A 25,392-nucleotide genomic window follows, 5' to 3' on the forward strand; every position below is an offset into this window, starting at 1 on the left:
TCCTTTGCCGACGCCTTTGATGGGTCCTCCCTGTTTGGACCCAAGGTAAAGGACACACTGACCCGCTGCGAGCAGGAGGGTAAGACTTTGACTGCCGTAGGGGCACGATTTTCCACTCCCTTTCGGCCTTATCCCAAGGCTAAAAGAGGAGGGAAAATGTGGTTCCGTAGATCTTAGAAGCCTTACCCTCTCAGCAGGATGATCCCCTTCCAGAGGCAGGGAGGGGAAATTCTTCCGGAAGACGCCGTCCCAGAGGCGGCAGAGGCCCTCGCAACACTGGAGACCGCGAGTCCTTTCGTGGCTCTTCAGCCTTTCACAGTCCCTGAGGGATTGCCCGACTGTGCAGCTCTGGAGCCAGTCGGGGGTCGTTTTTCGAAGCACCTAAAAGCCTGGGAAGGTATCACTCAGGACCGATGGGTGCTTCGAATTATCGCCGGAGGTTACCCCATCCCTTTCTCTCACTCTTCACCTCAGTCCAAAAAAATCCCGGACCCGCCACCCAGTCAACGGGAAACTGCAGCCTCAGAAGTTTCAAAGCTGCTGCAAAAAGGAAAGACCAGATCGGATTAGGGACTTACTCAAGATTCATTTTGGTGCCAAAAAAGACCGGGGACTTGAGACCCATTTTGGACCTCAGTATTCTAAACCGTTCAGTCAGAAAGTCCAAGTTCCAAATGGTCACGCTACAAACCATTCTCCCATTGCTGGAGAAAGGTGTTTGGATGTGCTCCATAGATCTCAAGGATGCTTATTACCATATTATGGTACATCAAGCGTCCAGGAGACACCTGCTCTTCAGCCTAGGAGGCAGTTATTTTCAGTTCCGCGCGCTGCCCTTTGGTCTCACCACAGCCCCCAGGGTGTTCACCAAGTGTTTGGCGGTCGTGACTGCTCACCTGAGAAGTCTAGGATTCCAGGTGTTTCCGTATCTAGACGACTGGCTCCTAACTGCCACCTCCAAGCATCTACTATTGCGGAGCCTACAGGCCACGATATCACTGGGCAATTCCCTTGGAATCACCTTCAATTGGCCAAAGTCTGTGTTGCTGCCATCTCATTGCATAAGATTCATAGGGGTAGAGATAGACTCAAACCGAATGCGGGTCTATCTACCTACAGACAGAATACAAACCATACAGTCTCAAGTTCGAGCCTTACTTCCCAGATCCAAAGCCCCAGCCAGAATGGTCCTGCAACTATTGGGATCCATGTCCGCCACGGTTCTTCTAGTTCCCCTTGCAAGGTTGCACATGAGAATTCTCCAGTGGCTTCTTTCAGCTCAGTGGTCCTTTCAGGAACTCCCTCTCAGTCACCTCATATGGATCACGGAAACCTGCAAACGGGACCTTCGCTGGTGGCTAGTGCCCTCCAATTTGGATCAGGGACGACCCTTTGTTCTACCTCCTCCTGCGGCCACTTTGACCACGGACGCCTCCCAGATGGGGTGGGGGGGACATTCCCTGGGCAGGTCAGTCCAAGGCAAATGGCACCCAAAAGAGACCCTACTTCATATCAGCCTTCTAGAAATGAGGGCGGTGCTTCAGTCCCTTCAAGCCCTTCACGATTACCTCCCTCAGGGCGTGATTGCCGTTCACTCAGACAACATGTCAGTGGTCTGGTACTTGAACAAACAGGGAGGGACCAGATCCTACCCTCTTTGCAGAGAAGCCATGAGGGTTTGGGAATGGGCAGTGTTGACCAAACGTTTCCTAGTGGCTACTCATATCCCAGGCAAGTCCAATGTGATAGCCGACAGACTGAGCAGAACCATCCTCTCTCCTCACGAATGGTCTCTGAACATCACGGTGGCAAATCAGATTTTCAGCAAATGGGGAGTTCCGTGTTGCGACCTCTTCGCGGCTCCTCTAAATGCGAAGTGCAAAAAGTTCTTCTCCCTCACCCCGGCTCCGGGGAAGAGCCCCATGGACGCACTAGCCTGTCCTTGGCCCACCGGCTTGCTTTATGCCTTCCCTCCAGTTCCTCTCCTTCCCAGGATGATACAAAAGGCATCTCTCTTGGGGAGCAAAATTATCTTAGTTGCTCCTTACTGGCCTCGTCAAGTATGGTTCCCCTATCTTCGGAAGTATGCTCTGGAAGGTCCATGGTTCCTGGATCAGATCCCAGACCTTTTGATTCATCAGTCGAGACTATTTCACCAGTCCCTTCACACCTTAAAATTGACAGCTTGGCTCCTCCTCTTCCGACTATAGTCAGGAGTCATACATTGGATCCAGAAGTGGTACACATCTTATCTTTGGCCCACAAGTCTGCTACAAAGAAATTGTATTCTAGCAAATGGGAAAGATTTGCTATTTGGGCTCAACTCCGGGGCCTGGATCCCATCACTATTCCCGTATCGGAGGTACTAAAATTTTTAACTTCTCTTTTCAATCAAGGCTCTTCAGTCTCTACCATCAAGGTTCAATTGGCAGCTATTTCCAATTTTCACGAATCTATAAACCCACCTTTAATGAGCAACAGATTGTGTAAGACCTTCTTGAAAGGTGCTGCGCTCTTAAGACCTCCGATTTCTCATCCTGCTCCTCCATGGGATCTCGATGTGGTGTTACGTGCCTTAACTTCCTTCCCCTTCGAACCGGCAGCGACATGTGATTTAAAATTTCTATCGTGGAAGACTGCTTTTCTGGTGGTGATCACTTCTGCCAGAAGGGTTTCAGAGCTTCAAGCTTTGTCTGTGAAACCTCCGTACTTAGTTTTTCACAAAGACAGAGTATCTCTCAGGCCAAATCCTTCCTTTATCCCTAAAGTTTGTTCCAGTTTCTGCCTACAACAATCATTAGAACTTCCAGTCTTCTTTCCGAAATTTTCTAACAAAGCGGAATTCATATTCCACACATTAGATGTCCGCAGGCAGTTGCGGTTTGATTTAGACAGGACCAAACAAACAAGGAAAACAGATCAGTTGTTTGTATCCTTTGCAGACAATAAATTGGGCAAAGCTGTCACAAAGGTCACTATTGCCAAATGGATCAGGGACTGTATTACTCGAGCTTATTCTTATTCTAACAAAGAGCTTACCACCTCTGTCAAAGCTCATTCTACAAGGGCTATGGCTACTTCGATAGCATTTCATTCTAAGCTTGCCATTAGTGACATTTGTGCTGCGGCTACATGGTCTTCCCCACACACCTTCATTTCCCACTACAAATTGGATGTGGCATCTAGAGGACGAGCTTCATTTGGTTCCACAGTGCTCAGGAGTGTTTTCCAATAAGCCACCCAGGATTTAGGTGCTAGGGACGCTGTCCCATCAGTACAGAATGTAGGCGAGATAGGATCACATAACATCTTTTAGTTATGTACTTACCATAACTTTAGATGTTTGGGATCCATCTCGCCTACATTCCCAATAACCCCCCTTCCTTCCCCCTTCCTTGGAGATCAGAGGATATCAGAAGGTCCAAATCCTGTTGTTTCATCTTGAAACATCTAACAATGTTATATAAACAAGTTGTGCATGTGTGCATGAATGCGGACAAACAAGATCTGGGGGATTAGTGGTGGTGCATCCTGGGATAAGAAATAGCTCAGCCAATAAGAGGCCGCGCTGTATAGCATAGCGTGCCTAGTCGGAGCCGAGGGATCGGCTCCGAGCCCATCAGTACAGAATGTAGGCGAGATGGATCCCAAACATCTAAAGTTATGGTAAGTACATAACTAAAAGTTTCTCAGCATTGTTTGTTGCAGCCCTGCATCATTTTTTTCACTTTCTCCAAAGCTGTTCATGTGTTGAGTTAGTATATATAAATAAGGGGAATATGAAGGTGTGAAGTGCAGTAGAAGGTCCAGGAATTTGCAAAAGTGGTGGTGCAGCCTGGAAAACAGACCTGGGGACGGGGTCGGAGATTAGACAAATCAGTGTGGTGGTGGACAGTTGATTACCCAGAGGCTGTTATTACAGCAGATGTGACAACAAAGCAATATATATTCATTTGCATATTGTACTAGAAGTAGGCAGTTCCTATCCAACATTTAGCAGATTTACAAAAAATGGCAGACTTGGGACATATGCTTGGTCACCCATGTAAAGTCGCACTCCATTCCTTAGTGGCATAGCATATATATATATATATATATATGTATGTATGTATGTATATATATATATATATATATATATATATATATATATATATGTGTGTGTGTATATATATATGTATATATATATATATATATATATATATATATATATATATATAGATATATAGATATATATTATGATCGAGCAAATAGTTCTGCTGAACACACGGTAGTGCTGTTTGATTTGCAAGTTAGCTGCTTTAAGTTTATTTCTGCACAATGCCACACAGGTTTCGGACCTAATCCTAACTTTAGAGAGAATTTTTTTTTTTCCCAAAAACTTTTTATTTAGATTTTAGCAGTACAAAACATTACTAGGAAAAAGAGCAGTACAGTTAAATCCAGCATATTTTGCCGTGTCGGAGAGAAAAGAGCTTGAAAAATGCACTCCTATGCCTTGTAGCTAATAAAAACAACCACACTTTTATCATTCAGGAGAGCTTTCCAACTCTGAGAGACCAGGTAAGCACCTTCTGCCACAAGATGGTGATCCTGGAGTTTCTTAATGTAATAGCACAGCAAAAGCAGTTCTCAAGTGCACATTAAACAGCACACAACCCCAGGATAATTCACCCTTTAACAAGGTGATTTTGGAGGCACATAGCACTAGAAAAGCAAACGAATAGAAAATTGACTATTTTTGCCACAAAATTAAATAAATGTTTTAAAAAATAATCAAAACAGTAGTGATCACTGTATAAATCAAGTGTAAATGCAGTAAATCATGAACATGTTATCTTAGCTTTTGCATATGTATTTAATAAGTTTCTCTAAGAAGATAGGTCCATTGGCATAAAAAGAACCTAGTGTAATTCTGAGACTCCTAAAGTGCGAGCACTGAAGTTACAAAAAAAAAAATAACTACAAAAATACTAAAGAGTTGCCATTTCTAATGTGATCCTAGGACGTAGGAAAACAATCAGAGTATACTATACTGTGTTCAGAAATGTCATAACACATAAGCAGAGTGGCAAGTGTTCTTGCTTACTGTCTCCATTTCATTAGATATATTCAGATTCACAAACAAGTGAGTAAGGAAGGCCAGTAAAGGGGACTGCTCGAGTGTTACTAATGGCTCCTTTTCAATTGACCCTCTCATTGTACCTTCTTCTAGCTGTCGCTACCCATGTATTAGACTGTGTTTTGTCCTTTTCAGGACTGTATCACCTTTCCCTAAATAGTTATTTACGTCTGATTTGAGTCCCTATCCAGTTTGCCACCGATGATCAAATCTTCCCTTCCCCCTCCCCTTTGCTTCACATCCACACTGGCACCTGCCTTCTAAATATATATGTCTATATTATGTCTCCATACTCAGTTTCCATATGACAGATACCATCAGTTGGGGGGGCACAAGCATCTCTTGCGTACCTCACTCAAATCTGGTAGCATTAAGTGTGGTGCACAAGTTGTTCCCACAGTGCAAACTGAACTGTAAGGCTTGAAAAAAAAGTTTTCAGTCTCCGTTTTGGTTAGTCTCTCTTGATGGTGCTGATTAAAATGTGAAAGATGAGGTTGGAAGACCCTGTATCATAATTATAATTTTTAATACTTTTCTAAATTATTCCCAGCATACACCTTATGTAAACTAGCACAGCAAAGAGAATTACTCACAAAAGATTGTACTGTGTGTTTGAAGTCAAAGTTCTTAATAGTAAACTACTCTTGCCAGCCTGGCTACTAATTTCAAACACAAAGGCTCTTACTAGAGTTTCCAGTTATATCAACTCAATCAAACTCTGTAAGGCAGACATCATAGGTTCATAGATTAGTACTAGGCTAACTGTCCTTGCGAGCCATTTTAAGCCTAGCCAATTATCACCTGTGAGATTCAAACCCTGATACTTTTGTAAGGGAAACACCTTAACCAATAGGCCATCCTCCCAACCCCTCATTGTCAGGTCTAGATTATGATGACAATCTTGTCACAGTTCATATATAGTCTTTCAGATCTCCCAACCATAGTTCTCAGCCTCTTTTCATAGCACTGTATGCTTGCATACTACTCAACATCTTAGCTCAACCATCAGGGACAAAACAATAGAGGAACAAAGGCCCAAATCAGTGACAGATTTGAAATATTGCTGTTAAATTGTTGGCTTAACAGAATTTGCATTGCTCTGCAGTTCCTGAAGGATATAAAGACTGAGACTCAAATGATTGCCATTATTTAGTGACTGCTGATTTCAATGATTTGCTAGAAAACCACATTTGTTTTGAGAAAATTATTAAAAATATGAGACGAGTCAGGGAGAGTCTGCAAATATATCCTTAATACTCTTATGATATATACATACGCAGTGATGATAATTAGTGCATTTACAGTCATCAGTACTATATTATAATGCATAGAAACTCAGTATATTTTTCTCTATAAAGTTTCACAAGCACATTTTTCTATCTTGGAAACTGTACAACCTAGACCTATGTTCTCAGAGTGCCGTTAGCCAGACATGATAGTGAGAAATTCCTCTGAATGCTTATTTATTGAGATTTACACAAATAGGAAAATATGCTTCATTGTATAATTAACAGTCTGAATGGTATCACTCAGGATGTGCAATTTACAGTGCAAATTTCAATGTCAGTCATCTTAATCATGTAAGGTTTCACCTGATGCCACATAACAGTTTGAGAGTCACTTGACTTTGGAACTACTAAGTATGTATAGAAATGCTGAATAGTTTTATAATTACTAGCAAATAAGTAGCAATATCTCCATTGTAGTAAAGTATTTTTCCTGCCTCCAACCATGGTGTTTCACACTCTGCCTGTCAATAACACACAGGTCTTCAACTTATGAAAATGTGAGTAATAAGTGATAAACAGTGATTCATCTGTCCAATGCAAGGCATCCTAGAATAGCAGCCACTTTTTTTTAATTACTTGCATCTTCCCCTTTCTAATGCAGCTTACTGTTGATTACCAAGATCCTCAGTTAAGGAAGCCAACCCCCACCAAAAAAAAAACAGATGTGTAGAAGCCATAAGGAACTAGAGATGGTAACTCCAGTACTTAGTAGTTATGACCACTCCTCCTGGCATGATTAAAGGGGCAGTCCCTGTGCTTTCTCCTATTAACCCAGTGCACTTAGGCATTCTTAGGCAGTACAGCAACTGCCTCATGTACACAGACAACCCTCTCCTCTTACCTCCCAACATTCAAACACTGTCCATGAGCAGTATCCTACCGTCACTCAGAATGATACTGCAGTACAAACAAAAAATGATTGACTTAAACAATTGGCTAAGTTTCTGGTGTCATTCTAAGGGGATCCAGTATCTGCTTGGGATGACATGATTGACAGACCTTGATGCTTTGCCAGAGATGGCCTGCATCTGTCACCCCTGTGTTTCCGGGTACTGGCTAAGTCTCTTGCCACCCCTGTAGTACCTTTTTTAGGTGGTGTTCCAAAGACCAAATTACCACCATAACAGATATAAATAAATGCAATCTGAGGGTCATGCTGCTCAGTGCTAGAAGTCTAAATCTCAAGATGCACTCGCTCGAAGCACTGCTCAAAATGGAGAACACCGATATTTCTGCTGTAATGGAGACCTGGTTTAAAGTAGCAGAAAGCACCCTTGTGCTACCAGGCTATAACTCATTCCACACCTTTCAGCCCCGAAACATGGACCAAAGCTCCAAAGGCAGTGGTGTCTCCATATTCATAAAGGATCTGCACACCTCCAGACTAGTAGCCCAGCATAATGCATCTGAGATACTTTAGGTACAACTAACATTGGGTAAGATGGAGATCCAGGTCATAGCCTCCTGTAGGTCCCTAACCATGTCCCTAGACTCACTCCATGTTCCTAAGCACCCTGGAATCTATCAAGGTCCAACCAAATACTCTCTTACTAGTAGACTTCAATTACCCCTCCATCAACTGGGAAAACTACTCTAGCACCAATACACTGGCCCAACGCTTCCTGGAATTCAATTCCAATGCCCTGGACCAGTTCATTCTGACCCCCATCTAGAGGAAGCAATATCCTTGACCTGGTTAGTACTAATATGGGCGACCGTTGCTCTATACCAGTAGTCAATCCCTGCCTGTTCAGATCCAAACATAAACTAATCCCCATGGAAAACCACATCTCATCCACACCCCCCGCAAAGGTAACCACCTTGAAAAACTTCTCCAAAACTGACTTTGAACTCCTAAAAACAGAGGTCGCAAACTTCACAGCACCCTTGCCAATGGAAAATAGCTGCAGGACTGCAAAATCATACACCAATATACTGTACGAACATGTACACAAATGCATGGAACTAGCCATACCCAACAGAACCAAGATGCTCTTCTCCAGGAAAAGAAAGCCAATCTGGTGAGCCCCTGCCATTATTGCAGAAAAAAGGTCAAGTCCCAAGACTGGAAAAATCTCCCTTATTAGCCTCAACAAAAAGTTGCGATCCCTCATCTAAAGGCCTCTAAAGCCAGCTATGAAGGCAGAATTGCGGCAGACACTAAAAACAGTCACAAAGCCTTCTATAGCTATATCAAGTACCTCCATGGCAATACCCATATTTGCTCTGAGATACTGCACAGTGGTACCTCCTGTACTCAGCCAACAGATACTGCCAACATACTGGCTGACAGATTCAGTGCCAACTTTACCCTTCTATCCCCCTAAAGGACCAGTCGTAATACTGGAAGAATGCCAGGCACAGCATTACTGCAGCACAGGTAAAAGCTGCATTGTCCAAGGCCAAGAATGCAGCTTCCATGGGACCCGATAATATCCGTGGCCATGTTCTACATTAACTACAAAGCAAACTGGCACCACATCTGTGTGCCCTGTTCAGTCACAGCCTCACTTCAGGCTTTGTCCCTACCAAATGGTGTACTGTTAGTCAGGTTGACCAAGTTTGCAGATGACTGCAAGCTGGGAATCATTATTAACTCCCCAAATGATGCAGACATTCTACAGAAAGGCCTCACTGCAACCAGTGACTGTTGTCGAAACCATGGCCTTAAGCTTAACGCCAAACAATGCATAGTCATCCCCTTTGGTAAAACCTCGGTTCCCACTAATTACATCGATGGGAGCCCACTGAATACTGAAGGCATTATAACAGATCTGGGGACACAGGTTGACAGCCACCTTTCCTTCGCACCACATTGCCACTGTGGGCAGAAAGCCCTATGTGGCACATCTTATTACCAAGGGATCTGAAGTTGTTGATTTCATTTGATAATCAACCTGTGGGGAATCGAATCCGGATTGGATCCGAGACAGCAGCTTCACCAACATCTGATCCGAGCTCCAAGCTCCTGCCTTTACCCACAATGCCCCTCCATCGCCTTCCTTCCCTCAGATCTCGTTTGCTGCAGCTTTACCTAGCATCATGGTCTCAGAGCTCCAGGCATGGTAAGTAGTTTAGTGTTAGTTTTGGGTGTTTTGTGCTTGTGCTAGTGACAGGTTACCTTTCCCTCGTTTTACCTCCCCTTTCGCTATTGCATCGTGCTTATTTAAAAAAAAAAATAAAGTTCAGTGAAGTTTAGTTAGTGTAGGTCTCCCTCCCTTGATCCCCTTCTTGTTAGTCAGCTAGGGGGTGATTGTGTGGTCGGGCTAGTTTGTGCCTTGTGCCTCCTAACTTTTGTTCTTGGTTTAATGGCTGATCAGCAGAAGCTGGTGGAAGTGCACTGAGTGTGGCCATACGTTGTCTCCGGCTGATGGCCACACTCAGTGTGTGGTTTGTTTGGAGGCCTCCCATCTTTCCACAGACTGCTGTATTTGTTCGGGATTTAACCTTATGTCCCTGAAGGATCATAGGGCAAAATTAATCCTCAAGGGGCTTCTTCCTTCTGCGAAGGAGGCTATCTCCGCATTGGTTACAGTCACGGCTGTGACTGTATCTTCTTCCATGACTACAGTCTCTTCCCCTCCCTCCCAGACTGGGACTCAACCTCCTGCTCATAGGCCTGCAGACAGGGAGCACAGGAAAGAGAGAGAAAAAGAAAGACAAAGATAAATGGAGGAAGATATCCTTGGACCGGTCGGATCCGGTGGGTCCTCCTCAGAAGCAACAGCTAGTCTCCAGGCCAATCACTCCTTGGCTGTGCTCTCCCAGATTCCCGCTGGAGGAGCCTAGACTTTCTTCTAGGGCCTCAGCACACCAACCCTCCCGATCAGCATCAGTGACCTCGTTGCGACCCACTAGACGCTTGAGTGAGGCAGACATGGACAAAATGATGCGAAGGTTTATTCACACCCAGATTCAGATGGGGGTCTTGCCAGCTCCCTCTTCCGGAGGGGGGAGCTCGCTTCCCTTTTTCACCCCGATATCTCCTTCTCCGGTCCGACCCCCAGTATTGGAATTTATGGATCTGAGAATTTCCGGAATCGGGGTTGGCCTCGATGGTACAGGGTACCTTGTCACCGGTCGTTACCTTGAACGCATTGGACCCGCCGAAGCCTGGGCATCAGATCTGAGGGGTTGGGATTTTCTCCTGTGGTGCCGACATTGTCGGGTCAAGGCCCTCTCCTCGGTATCTCGCCTCCAGCTCCCCCTGTCAATTCCGGGGAGAGCAGCTTCCTTGTTACTTTCCCGGGAGGCTCGCTCTCCCTCTGCTTTCGACGTGGTGGAGAGGATTCTGTCCAGTGGATTGAGGTCCCTGACAATCTCCTTGGATACCGCCCTGACTCCTTTGCCTCTGGGTGCGTCTTCAGCCATTTTGCCCATGCAGGGACAGCCCATGCTCGATGTTCCCCAGACTGTTCCCCTCGTGGAACCACAGGCGGTTTCCGAGTCCTCTCCAGAGAGCCCCACCGAAGAAGTGCCTCACAAATGAATGTGCAAAAGGAGGCACCTGGACTCCTCTCCAGAGTCCCTCACTGAGCATACCGATTTGGAGGAAGGGGAAGGTTCCCCCAGATCACCCCCGACAATGTCTGCTGTGGAGATGACATGGAACTTCTGCGGGAGTGGTCCGCCCCCAAACCTTCTTCGGATGAATCAGTATTTCTGGAGGCTTTCGGCATCGGCCCGTCTACCTCCTGGGTGTCCCTCTCCCCACGGATCCCTTGGTGGATCTTACCACCGCCCGGGCAATGAAGGAACCAGACACTGTGGAGCCAATCCCAAAGCATCCCGACAAGATTCTGAGTCCTCCTGCAGACAGCCCTAGTTGGAACAAGGGGTCCCCTGTAGACACTATGGTGGTAGCAGCCGTCACCAAGAATGAACTAGCTCAGGAATGTTCTGTGGTTCATTTCCCCGACTGAGAGTCCAGTATGATGGATCGTCTAGGAAAGAGGACTTATGCTTCAGCCACCTTTTCCATAAGGGCACTGAATTATTTGGCCCACGTCACCCGACTGCAGCGGGACCTGGTCAAGGAGCTGAGTCGCCCCCAGAATCCATGTCACCGGAGGATAACGCATATTCTCCACGTGAATGGCCACTCTCAAAGTGGTTTCCAGTCATTCCCATGCACCTCTTCTTGCCTGCCATCAAAGGAGCGGCAAGAGCACCTGGGTCCAGCGTTGCCATGAGGTGACTTGCCTGGCTCAGGCTCTGTCAGTTCACGGAACCCTATAAGGTGTCTTTCGTGAATGCCCCTTATGATGGTTCCTCCTTGTTTGGGGAAACTGTTCATGAGATGTTGGTCCAGAGTGAAAAAGACAAGAAGACACTGTCTGCCATTGGGATCCACTTTTCTAACTCTCAAAGATCCCTTTCTAGGAATCAGCGGGGGCAAAAGAAGATGTGGTTCCAGAAGTCTCAGTATTCCCAGGATACTCAAGACTCATCTTCCCGCAGAGGGGGACCAGACAGACGCCAGCCCAGAGGCGGGGGGGACCGAGAAATTTCAGGTCTTGAGAACTGTTCTCGGACAGGCCCGCGCAGCAGCCCTAAGGGGTTGCCCGACTGCTCTGGAGGCAGTCTGGGGACATCTTTCGCTGCATCTGATGGCATGGGAGTCCGTGTCAACATTCAGAGGCATTCTTGAGATCCTGAGACAGAGGTGGTTGGACTCCCAGCAACCCTTCACTTGAGGAGTCAGTATTTCTGGAAGCATTTGGAGCTGGCCCATCTACATCCTGAGTTACTCTGCCCGCCGATGAACGTGTTGATTTGGTCTTTTGGTGGGCATGGAAGGAGACGGACACAATTAAACTGATACCCAGAAAGCTATACAGGATTTAGCTCCACCTTCAGGGAAGGAAGTTTGGGTTAAGAGGTGCCCGTGGATGCCATGGTCGTAGCGTAGGCTACCAAGAAGGAACTTGCTGAACTGAGTTCCTCTGTTCATCCCCCTAACAGGGAGTCTAGGATGATGGACAGGTTTGGGAAGCATGTTTACACTTCAGTGACATTTACTCTTAGGTTGGCACAGTTTACTAGGTTGCAAAGCGATTTTATCAAATAACTCTCAACTTCCCTTTCAGGAACCATTTGTGAAGAGGGACAGTCATCTGGTTTCTCATTTGGCTGCCCTTCAGTCTGTCTCAAATTTATCCATAAAGCTTATTTCACATGCAGTTGAAGGCACCTTAAGGGCAGTGGGTTCAGGCATTTCCATTAGGTGGCATACCTGGATGTGCTTATTTGATTTTGTGAAGCCCTTCAAGTCCTCATTAGTCTGTGCTCCCTTTGATGACACTTCCTTGTTTGGGCCCCGAGGTGAGGAACACATTATCCAGGTGTGAGAAGGATGGAAAGACCCTCTCTGCAGTGGGTGTACATTTTTTGACCCTCAAAGATCCTCTTTGAGGAATCGATAAGGTGGTCAGAAGATGTGGTTCAGGAAGTTCCAGGGTCCTTTCCAGGACACAAATGGAGAAAGTTCCACCAGGGAGAGGGGGGGGGGACTATAATGGATGAGGACGACAACCTCCCTGTGGCAGAGGAGGCCCACAACACCAGTGGTCCAGAGAATCTTTCTCTGACAGAGACCCTACCAAACCTCCTGAAAGGAGGTCCGATTGTCCACCCCTGGAGGCAATCTGTGGTCAACTATGCCTGCACCAAAGAGCCTAGCTAGACAGAACAAAACATACCTGGGTGCAGAGGATTATTTGCAGAAGTTATATAATACCCTTTTCCCTTCCACCTCCAACTCTGTGAAAAATTCCAGATATTCCACCCAATCAGAGGAAAGAAGCAGTAATTCATATACAAAGGTTGCTAGAAAGAAGAGTCATCCAAGATGTCATGTCAGACCAATTAGAATACAGAACTTATTCAAGATTCATTTTATTGTCAAAGAAAACAGGAGACTGGAAACAAGTTTTGGATCTCAGCAGCTTGAACAAGTCAGTTTGACACGCAAAGCTTTGCATAGTCATGGTTCAGTCACTTCTTCCTTTTCTGGGCAAGGTTGGCTGGATGTGCGAAATAGATCTTCAGGATGCATACTATCACATAAAGATGAACAGACAATCCAGAAGGCATTTGCACTTCTTGCTGACAGCCAGTCACTAGAAGTTCTGAGTTCTGCCCTTTGGTCTCTTCACAGCCCCCAGGGTGTTTACCAAATGCATGGCAGCAGTAGCAGCTCACTTGAGAGTGCAGGGATTCCAGGTATTTCCATATCTAGACTACTGGCTCCTTACCACCCTGACCAGGCATCTGTTAGTAATTGTAAGAAATCAGATACTCCAGATTTGCTCTAATCTGGGGATAACCATAAATTACGACAAGTCTTATTTACAGCTAACTCAAACTTTAGAATTAATAGGAGCATTTTTCAAAACAAAATCAGTGATGGCTTCTCTTCCTCTCTCAAGAGTACAGACATTCAGATTACAGGTCAGAAAAATAATTTGCTCTATCAAGATTTCAGCCTGCTTGGTTCTTCAGGCTCTAGGATCAGCGTCAAAGGTAATAACCTTGGTACCTCAAGCCAGATTCCCCAGGAGGATTCTTCAGTGGATGTTGGCAAAACCGTGGTCTATTCTTTATCAACACATGTCAGCACAAGTAAGAATCACTCAGACATTCAAGAGGGATCTTAGGTGATGGATTCAATCAGATCAAGTTATACAAGGATGTCCATTCAGTCACCCTCAGCCCCAGGCCATGACGACTATAGACACTTCCTAGAAGTGGGGGGTGGGCACTTTCTGGGGAAAACAGTCCAAGGCACTTGGTCCCCTGAAGAGGCCAACTTGCATATAAATGTCCTAGAGATGCAAGCAGTGTTCTTAGCATTGCAGGCCTTCCAGAATGCTCTCTCTCTCTCTAGGCATAAATGCTTCTCAACCAGACAAATATGTTAGTAGTATGGTAAATCAGGAAACGGGAATGGACCAAGTCGTACCCCTTATGTCAAGAAGCACTCAGAGTGTGGCAATGGGCGATCTCATCCAACAGCTTTCTAGTAGCAGTGCACATTCCATGGAAGTCCAATGTGATAGCAGACAAATTCAGCAGGTACATTATTTTACCTCACAAGTGGTTTTGCAACAAGAAAGTGAGAGGGATGATTTTTCATTAATGGGGCCAGCCCTGCTGCAATCTTTTTGCTTCTCTCCTAAACAACAAATGCAGCAGCTACTTTGCCCTAATCCCCCCCCCCCCAGGAAGAATCACCAAGGGATGCTGTACTTCAGGGTTGGTCTCCCGGTCTGCTTTATGCCTACTCACCAATTCCAAACTTTCTGCAGAAAGCTGCTAGGTTGAAGAGCAGAGTCATCATCATTGTACCTTACTGGCCTCAACAGGTTTGGTTCCCCCTTCATATGGCCTCATCTAATTTACCAGCCGTGAATTCTCCATCTGATTCCAGACCTCCTGTCTTACCTGAGAAGCATGCTTCATCCAGACATTTCAAACTTCAAGATTACGGCCTGGTTTCTCCAATTCTGTTAATAGCCAGACAACCAATGCTCTCTTCACCTGTCCGCTATACCCTTTTATCTTCCCATAAGCCATCAACATGAAAACTCTATTCAAGTAAATGGAAAAGATTTGTTTACTGGGCACAACAAAATTATATTGATCTTCTCTCAGCTCTGATACATAACATACTTGAATTTTTAGCTTTACTCTTTGAAGATGGGGCTAGCTCCTCTACCGTTAAGGTTAAATTACCAGCACTTCTATTTTCCTTATTGGATTTGAAGTTTCTTCAGTGGCCTCTGCTAAACTGTGCAAAACATTCTTGAGGGGGCGCTCTTCTTCTGAGACCTCTGTTTTAAGACCCTGCTCCACCATGGGATCTGAACTTGGTACTGCAGGCATTAATATATTCCACTTTGAATCAGCAGCTAAACATGAACTCAGATGTCTTACTTGGAAAACTTTCTAGTAGCCATTACCTCAGCTAGAAGAGTTTCAGAAAGTCAAGCTTTGTCTTCAAAACCTCCCTAGTTGATTTTTCATTACGTTTTTATCTGCATAGGACAAAGTAAATCAGACAAACCAACTGTTTCTTTCCTTTGCAGATTTAAAATTGTAAAAGTAACTTTAGCCAGATAGCTGGCTGCTTTTATTTGTAACAAATTTGGTCTTACCTTAAATAAACCTGTAAAAGCCCATTAAACTCAGTCCATGGCAACTTCTTTGGTATTTCTATCCAGGTTTTCCATGGACGACATTTGTGCAGCAGCAACTTGGGCAAGTCCTCATATCTTTATCACTCGTTATAAATTCTATTGAGGGGTAGAGAATCATTTGGTCCAACTGTGCTCAGGAATATCCTTCCTTAGAGTCCACATGGGATTTTAGGTAGCTGGGAACTCTGTCCCAACAGTTAAGGATAGAATGAAAATTGACATCAGATAAGGAAATTATGTATTCACCATAACATTCCATCTCTGTTGTCCATTTTCATTCTTCTTCAACTTCCTACCTACCAACCCTCACCCTTTATGTCTTCAACTTCTAGATGAATTAAATATTATAAGGACATCACTGTTCCTTTGACTGAGCTGATAGTTTCCTCTTCAGGACACGTACAATTTGTATGTATCCCTTTATTTATTCATGTTAATATATACTACTACTGGTAAAATCAGCAAACAGGATCTGAGGTATGTTAGAAGTCGGTGCACTATGGGTAAGGAAGAAGCTTGAGAGCTTTTTGGTTACAACAAGGTTTAGTAATGACCAAGTCGGATCCGAGGATCTGATCTTCACCCAACAGTTGAGGAAGAATGAAAATGGACAACGTGGATGTAATGTTATGGGGAGTACATAACTTCTTTTTTGTATAGAAGTAAGCAAACCTTATTAGAAAGTTCACATTTGCAAACATCTGCATGTCCTCTCCGCAGTCGAGTGGCGTTCCGAAAGACATGCGTGAATGGGCGTGCCTTCGTTGAAGGTTGGGCGTCGAGCTGGCAACTCGGCACTGTAAAAATCTACTGTCAATCATTAGCGGACCGGAGTTCCGCTGTGGCGACCCCTAACCGGGAAAAGCCGAAAGACAACATACATCACATATTTTATCTAAGTAGCATTACATAAGTTAGTCAATTCCTGCCTTCTCTTAAACCTCATTCCTCTTCCAAAACATTTTTCTGCATGTATTGCTCCCTCAGTTTCCATTTTTTTCCTGTCTAATTTAATCCTTCCCTTTTCTATAAAGATCCCCTTCCTTTTATTTTGTTATGATATTCACTATAAGTTCCATTTTCTAGTAATTGCTTTTTTGGAAACCACCAGAGTTAAACTTAACACATCCTTACTGTGTCTAGGATGTTCAGATACTGTATCCTAGGTCAAAACAGTCATTTTCTTAGGTTACACTCATTTGTGCACCCAGTGTTCCTGACAGAGTACTCTGTGTGGAATTTTTAAAGTCTGCCAAGTCATTGTTCTTCCCAAACATATGTTCTAGTTACGTCTTTCTTCCCCATCACACCTCCAATGTTTACCATCTGCTTGAGGTAAACTTTTTTGGAGTCTGCTTGGGGGTGTTATGTATCTAGGCAAATGCATCCAGGCACAAATCGTAAACCTTTTAGACATTTTATATATTTGAGAGCTATAAATATGTCCTCCCATTGTTTCTTTGTGAATTGCATGTCTAGTCTCTCACCATAATCTTTTCTGACCGCTTCTGATTTGATTCCTATAGTTATTGTGCAATATTTTTATACCCTACTAATTATCGCATTTTAACAGCAGCTTCTGTTATAAATTTAATTAAGAACACAACCAGTGCAGGTGTTTCAATTAGGATTCCCCAATTCCTTTCACTGTTTAAATTCTGATATCAAACCCTGATAGGGAATGCAATCACTAGCCTGCAATCCAAATGTCTTCTTGATGTCTTTCTATTCTTTTAACTTTTCTTTCCTAATTATTTGTTCCCATTACCTTGGTTCCTTTGCCAGCTTCTTCCAGTAAAATCCAGCCCCTTCTTGTCTGTTCTCTGTACTCCTAATTGCAATCATCTCTATTTGCAGAATCTCATTTCTGCATTCCCATTTTTAGTTCTTAATATACTTTCTGCTACTTTATGAATGGAATATTCTGAAGCACTGTTATTCTCTTTAAGGATATGCATCCAAAAATCCCATTCTTTACTTATTTCTTGAATTATGCCCTGCTTCATCATTATCCCATTCCATTTTGAATTCTAGCCTTATGTTTGGGTTTTGTGTAAGGACCCTGTGTAGCTTTAAAATGTCTTTAAAAATCAGGTAATCACAAACCTCTTTGTTCCGCAAGATCAACTAATGCCACTTGAGTCTTGGCCTCTTCCTCTCCCAAATAAAATTCTTAATCTCTTTATTAATTACGTCCACAACTTCTCCTCTGTGTATAAAACTGAAGTGCCCAAAATAATTTTACTGCTTGTATCTTGCTGTCCATTTCCATAGGCAAGAGCTTCCAGTTTCTCAGTTTTTGTGTTATCCTTTGTTTAGTCTTTTCCCACATATTCTTAGCTGCCATAACTGTATTTTTTTATCTGTCCTCCTAAATACTTCATTTTACTATGTCCCCATAAACATGAGTATTGCTGTTTTTAACGGAGTCCTGTCTGTTTCTTCACTGTTACCAACTGTTATTTTTTTAACTGATGTACAGCTATTTATAAATGGTACATACACTACACAGCCACACAATATTTCAAGAGGTGTCCTTCATACACTTGTACTTATGATTTCTTGTTGCCAGAGTGTGGTACTATATATTTGAATAATTTTCCTTTGGGGGTAGGAAAGTTTCTTTCTACAAGCATTATGAAAGTAAATATGTCAGCATTTTGCCACATGTAGCCACAGTTGTAATATAAGTTTGGAGCAGAATGTGCCACAGGATTGGTCCTTCTTGGACATAATCTCATAGCTGAAGTCAGCCACCCAAACCTGTCCCGTGCATTGAGTCTTGAAAGGATCCCTAATGAAGTAAACCTGGAGAACATATTACCATTCTTCAAAATCAGTTCTGCTGTGCTGATGTCAAAGGCTGAGGTCTCTCTTGTTTTCTGCATAGAAACCCACTTACAGCTTCTTACATCTGAACTGCCCACTCCTGCTTTACCACCACAAACTACATAAAGATGCAAATGTGGACAGAAAATTGGGGAAGGAGTGTCTTGAGTATAGAGAACAGAAGTGAGTTTCTACCAGTTTACTACTTTGCTTTAAAATCATTTGACAGAAATAAATGTCCAATTACCAGATGGTATATGTAACCCCCCCCCCCCCCAAGAGGAAATCTGTTTCTTAGGATATGTGCCGCCAGCTCACCCTGAGATCATGTTTGTACAGTTTGCAAAAAAGCTGTTAAATGCATGGGACCCCATATTTCCTGAAGTTGCACACATCAGAAGCCAATTGGAAAGCTTCTAGGAAGGAGTAAACAAGCTTCACAAATATTCCAAAGCTGAAACAAATCTAGAAGGTACCACTTGGTATGTAAGGCAAGAATTGTTCAAACTCCTTCCCTCAAAAAAACAGCCATTAGCAGCTCAGGTAGATAGGACCTGTGATTGACAGTAATGTTACTTAGTAACAGCAGAGGTAATTATTCCACTAATAGCAATTTTATTTTAATTATATGGATTTATCCACACTTTGTAGTAAATTTTGTGACATGAAATGCAGATATATATTAATTGCATTGTCATAAGATTGTAATTGCATTGCGGTTACTTTGTAATGTATTGTTACATTGTAACTATGTTGCAGTTTTGTTTAGGAAAGATTGTCATTACATTGTAACCACATTGCAGATGCCTTGCAGTAGGAATGTAATTACATTGTAACTACATTGTAGTTGCTGTGTAATAAATACCTGTGATTACACTGTAATTGCATTGTAGTTGCACCATTTGTTGAAAATGATCCATGTTGGCGTTAATATGGAATTGAGACACAAAATAAAGGGTTTCCCCTGGTAGTTATTGAGCTGCCAGCAAAAAAATGTATTTCTCTCTTTTTGTAAAGTTGATTTTGACAGTTGTAATGATGACTGTTGAATTGTATTTTAATTATGTAAATGTACTGCTGATGCACACCACTCTCTATATCAGAAACTTAAGCTTAGAAGGGTATTCTGAGACAGAACGGGACCCTTTTATACATTTTGGTTGCCATTACTGCTACTGAATGTTTTTTTTAAGCTCTTCCTAAGAAATAATGTACAAAATTTAACAGCTTGCCTTTGATTATTACCAAGGTAGGTTATTCCTGCATACTTGAAACATATTTTTATTTTAGCCTCCTCTTAACTTAATCTGTCCTGTAGGCATTTTACATATATTTAGGCTGCTACCTGATTTCAGTGAGCCCTCTTTTGTAAATGGGACACTTCTGTACATTTGCCCCTTTTCTTTGAGTTGATGCAGCCTCAGGTGATTGAGCAGGGACAAAGGCTTCTGAATGGGAGGTTTTGTGGACCTGTCACCGACTTTCTCTAGAACAGTCTTTTTAATATTTTTGTTTTGCAATTTAGTGGATGTATTCTGCCAATGAAATGGGATTAGCTTAATTTGTCCTTATAAATTCAGGGCACTGTCTTGCAGCATGTTAAACATGTAGAAATACTCAAGTAAATTTCTGAATTTGTGAACTTTGAAATTATATCATTACCATTAGAAATTATAGACGGCTTAGAAGACTGCTATTGTATGTACACAGTTCATATTTAATGAATGACCACATTAATGATACTTGATTTTCAAATTCATGCAAAATCATGCACTTGTAAAATTCTGACTTCATTAATAAATTTTAGTAAGTTTAGTCAGTGTAATGTCAGATCTGATGGTAAAGATTAGAGCAATATGCTTGTATTATATCCGTTGAAAGTCTTGCTGCTGTGACTCAAGTTTATCTTCCTTTAAAGTACCATTTGTAGTACCCTTCTGGGAGTACATTAGCAGCAGCATCATCATCACATGTTCCCCATCAGGTATGAATATCGAGTGTTCTGTCATGTATCTTAATTCTTTTCTCAGCACGTAATGCAAAATCATAATTTTCTCTGAAGTTCTATTCTTAATTCTTGCTAATTGTTTTCAGAAGTGCATCCTGAAGGAACTTTGACTTTGAAAATACATTTTACGAAGTGTACATAGGCTTACTTTATTTCAGCAGCAGATTAAGGAAGTTAGCAGTCAGGATTTCCGGGGACATCCTCAGCAATTTTGATGTTTTTTTCTTGTTGACAGGATTTACCTTTTTGCTAACAAGTATGTCTACAGTTAATGGCAAATTGCTGATCTAACAGTGAGGACTCTATTCTGTGCATACTGAGGCTGAGCTCATCCTTTTCACCAGTCAAAGTCTGGAATTTATTAATAGAAGTTCCCATGTTTAGATGTGATCTTGCTTTGATGACATATGCTGTTATGTAATACATTAATTATATAAGCACAGTCATTATTTTTGTTGCATTTGCATACTGTGGACCTGTGTTTTTTTTATCATTGGTGAAAGTAGCTGCATTTATGTGCCTTTGTTTTAAAGGTAATAGTATCTGCCTTCGTTTTAAAGGTAATAGCAATTTGTTTGCAGTAATCATGCAGCAGGCCAGTCCAGGTGGCTTGGCGGAAGTTTTATAGGGACTGTAGGATATTTCATCTCTTTTCTTGAAAAGAAGGCTGGAGTTTCAGTACTGGGCACTCTGTTTGGAAGCCTGGACTAATTCCAGCCACCTCAGGAAATGTAGAAGGACATGGCTCATCACTGTTTATCTGAGAGTTGAGCTCTTTCTAGTCTTTCAATAGTAGCAGTGAACCAGAGGGCCAGCAAAGGTGTGCTTTTTGCTTTCACCTTGGAATGTGTATTTTGGGGTTATTGCTGCATCCATCCTCTGATTGGTCTTCTCAAGCCTGGGAATGTCAGTACTAGTTTGTAGTTGCATCCTCTCAAGTCATCTGTCCACTTTTTAATGGATGTCAAGGCAGAGTTTTTTTTTCTCCATCCCAGATGAAAACTCATCATGTGGATCACATATTTATTATTTGTAGGTTCTTACTAGGCAGTTGATGGGGTAGATTATTTGCAGCCGAGCCCATTTGCATTCCAGTGTTTTCTACCTTTCTCCATGACCAGAGCTGGGGTGCATTTGTAGTTATTGTGCCCGTTTGTCCATGTTGTGTTTCAAGAGAATTAGGGTGCTACTTGATGTGAAGGGGAAGTCTTTTTCCAGAGGAGAGGAATTCTTTGTGAGATGTATCTTTTCCTCCAGTAGTTTGTTTGTTTTGGTACAGGTTTAGACCTCTTGTATGGGTGTTCATAGTTTTACAGGTTTTGCAAACATGTATGAGGTTATTGAAGACAGGGTCATTTGAAGCTCTGTAGGCAAAAATGGTTACCTTTTAGAATTCCATGCATAACAGAAAAAAGAGAGCTTGTATTGTGTTCTGCATAGGTTATAGAACTAAGCCCCTTAATTTTCTTAGTGAGGAAGTGTTGTGTGACCTTTGGAGTTGGTGTATGTAACTGGACAAGTCTATCCCAAAGACAGCAATATATTTTCTTATGGGTCTAATGAGAGAGGCATAGAGTGGTTATGGTAACATCTTTGAACCTAGAAGATATGCTTTTGGAGATTGTCTGAGCTAAGTAAAATAATTTTCTAATGATTGGATACATGGTAGCCAAAGAAGAATTCATTGCCTACAGAAGTACCCAGGTCTCTCAGCTGTTTCACTACTCAGGCAGGTACCATAAATATGATCGGTGGATGTCTGCTCATGTTTTCCAAAGGACATGATGATCCACTTGTTAGTATTAAACTTCAGGCCGTGGCCCTAACATTATTTGCTTGTATATGGTAGCCCCTCTTCAAGGATTTTGGAATCCTCTAGAGAGTTGATGACTCTTCAGGTTTGTAATCATCAGCTAACTTGGTAGGCAGAAGACCTTGACATCCACATTGACTTCTGTGAAATGTATACAGAACAAGAACTCTCCCAGTACTGAGGCTGGGGGGAGGGTCCCATTAGAAACAAGACTTTTAGAAGAGAATGTACTTTCAGTCTTAATATGCTGGGTTTTGCCAGTGAGCCAGTTTGCTATCCAGTTAGTTACTTAAGGGTTTTTATGTAGTTTAATTTGCCTGTAGTCCGTGTGAGGGTGATATCAAAGTCCTTGTCCAGGTCAAGGTAGTCTGTATGTGTGCACCAGTTTGAGCTCATCCAACACCTCAGTGACATCCTCCCTTCACCAACCCAAACGTTTTTGGGTTGCAGTAATGTATTCCATTGTCTTACAGATAAGGTTAATCCTAAAATTTCCAGAATCGGTGATGGGGCCAGCCTTGCAAAGAGGGGGGAACTGCAGATGTTCTCTATGTATCTGGCATGAAACCAGATGAGAGTTCGAGGCTGAACAGGCTTAAGAGCAGATCAGTGAGACAGTATTTCATACTGAGGAAACACAATGGTACATTAGTTTGCTCCTTCCCATCTTGGCTATTAAGTGTTGATCCACATCTGCCTCTAACCTTGGCATAATTGGGTTTTCCAGAAATATTTCCATTTCCCTGGTTTCCACATTCCTTTACTTTGTACAGATTTCATAAATAGCTCAAATACCTGTGTAGGTTCCCCGGTTATTTTTCTTGTCATAGATTCCCTAAGTTTGGCAACAACCCATTCTGCTTTCTGTTCAAGTCATTGTGCTAACAGTTTTATGTTCTGAAGTTCTCAAAAATAATTGTTTAACATCAATCTTTCTGTACTCATACAAATTATCCAAATACTTCCTTAATTTCCTTTTAGCACTCTGCAATTGCTACTCTTGTTCTGTGAGATTCCCCTAATTATTCAATACTTTAAACGTCAATCCCTATAAATAATTCCCTTTACTTATTTCCCATATCTGTTTCTCTTTTATTTCTGTTTTTAAACTGCATTTTCATTTTATCCCACCTATCTCTTAAATTTCTATCTTCCTTAATGATTCTTGAAACACTACATATTCCTTAAGTTCCTCTGTCTTTAACAATATCTCATTTTCACTTCATTACCCTTCATCCTTACCTTGGTTTGTGTTGGTGCATGATCTGAAATAGTTATTTTATGTGTGCCAAAGCTTTCAACTAAATATACATGCACCTGTGAAACATAATGTCTGTCTTAGTCCAGTTATCGTACTTGGGGGAGTAATCTGTAAATGCTGTCTGAGCTCCTACTACTGAATTCACATTTTCCATACCAAATATCCCCAAATATTTCTTCAGAAGCCTACCCTCTTTTATTATGTTTTCCTTTCTACCTCTCCCAGTACATCCTCACTGTTGCAAGTCAAGTTCTATTTCCAACTCGTAAGTATTAATCTGATATTGTTAATCCTCATTCATTCCTTACACATGGGTATCTGTTCCAGCCTCGGAACCGAGCCGGCCATTTTTCAAGCTCGTGTCAGCTTCAAACTCTCAAGCTAAACTCTTACCCACAATCCCCCTCTCCCTGTTACCTCAGATTTCGTTTGCCGCGTTGCCATTCGGTCGTGTCAAGCTGCTTCTCTTGAGCTAAGTACAGTTATTTGTTGTTTAATAGTCATTTATATTACTTTTCTGTCAGAAAAGTTTCCATTTCGTTGTTTCTTACTCTGTCGTATCTAGCAACCATATTTTCTTCAGGTTTTTCTTCCTTTTTTCTCTACCTTTTTACCGCAATGTATTCTCCCCTTACCATCGTTTGTAATCTTTCCCTTTTTCTCATACCTTCGGGTATTCTTTTGTACCATTGCTGGTGCCCTTTTCTGCTATCTAATTTGCTATCATGTCAGATAAGAAAGGTAGTCCAGGGTTTAAATGGTGTTCTGATTGTGGACACAAACTACCTACTTCTGATGCACACACTTTGTGCATTTATTGTTTGGGGGCGTCCCACTTATCTGTTGACCCGCCCTGTACTATCTGTGAAAACTTTTCAAATAGGACTTTGTTGGAAAGGAAAAACAAGCTGTTGCTTAAGGGACTTCTTAAATCTCCCTTTTCAGAGGCTATTTCTGGGTCAGAGGTCTCAACCCCTCCTAGAGCCCATAAGAAAATCTTGGATGTTTCTACCAAGGCTAAATCTTTGCCTTCGTCCCCGGCTAGGGACTCCCGCCAACCAAAACCTAAAAAGGCTAAAGTTTCGGCTCTGGAGCTCACTCGGTCAGCCCTAGTGCTTTCTGTGTCTAGACCTTCAGCACGGAGGCCTTCAGCTCCATTAGTGATCTCGGCTCAGTCTTCTCCTACAGCCTTCACTATATCAGCACCGAGGGGCTCCTCAGTTCAGACTATTACCACTGTATCAGAACCGACCGTTCAGTCGGTGCAGACCTTGACCACATCGGCTCCGACATCTTACTCGGAACTGCTGCCTTTATTGTATTGTTGATTCCAGTTTTGTCGATTCCAGCTTTGGTACTGACAACAACTTTGGCACCGATCCCTGTGTCGGTGCAGACCATGACCTCAGCACCGATTACTTCTTCGGTGCGGACACACGTAGTCCAGTCTCTCTCGGCACCGTTGTTCTCGGTGCGGACTGGTGAGATGGGCATCGAGTTTGCCTCTTCTGTTGACAGGCCTGTTTCTCCCTCAATCTCCGTGAGGTCCACTAGAAGCCTTTCTGAACATGATGTGTTGCGTCTTGTGGATCAGGTGCTCTTGGCCAGAGGTATCCCACCCCCCAGGAACTATCCTTCCTTGGGAGGTGATCACCCATCTCCGAAGACCCCTTCTTATTCTCCTCCTTCATTGCCTTTGAAGCCCATGGATATAGCACAGTCTTTCCCTTCTGCAGTTCCCTTTATGGATCTCACTAAGGAACCACAGTTGCCTTTGTGGCACCGCAGTTGCCTTCGTGGCAGGAAAGTTTTGTTACGACCCATGATGTCAGTTGTGACATGCATAGTTTGCTGCTCCACAGCCATCCAGGGA

The sequence above is a fragment of the Protopterus annectens genome, chromosome 9.part0 (genome assembly GCF_019279795.1).
Source record: "Protopterus annectens isolate FY-2018-M chromosome 9.part0, PAN1.0, whole genome shotgun sequence".
NCBI lineage: Eukaryota > Metazoa > Chordata > Ceratodontiformes > Protopteridae > Protopterus > Protopterus annectens.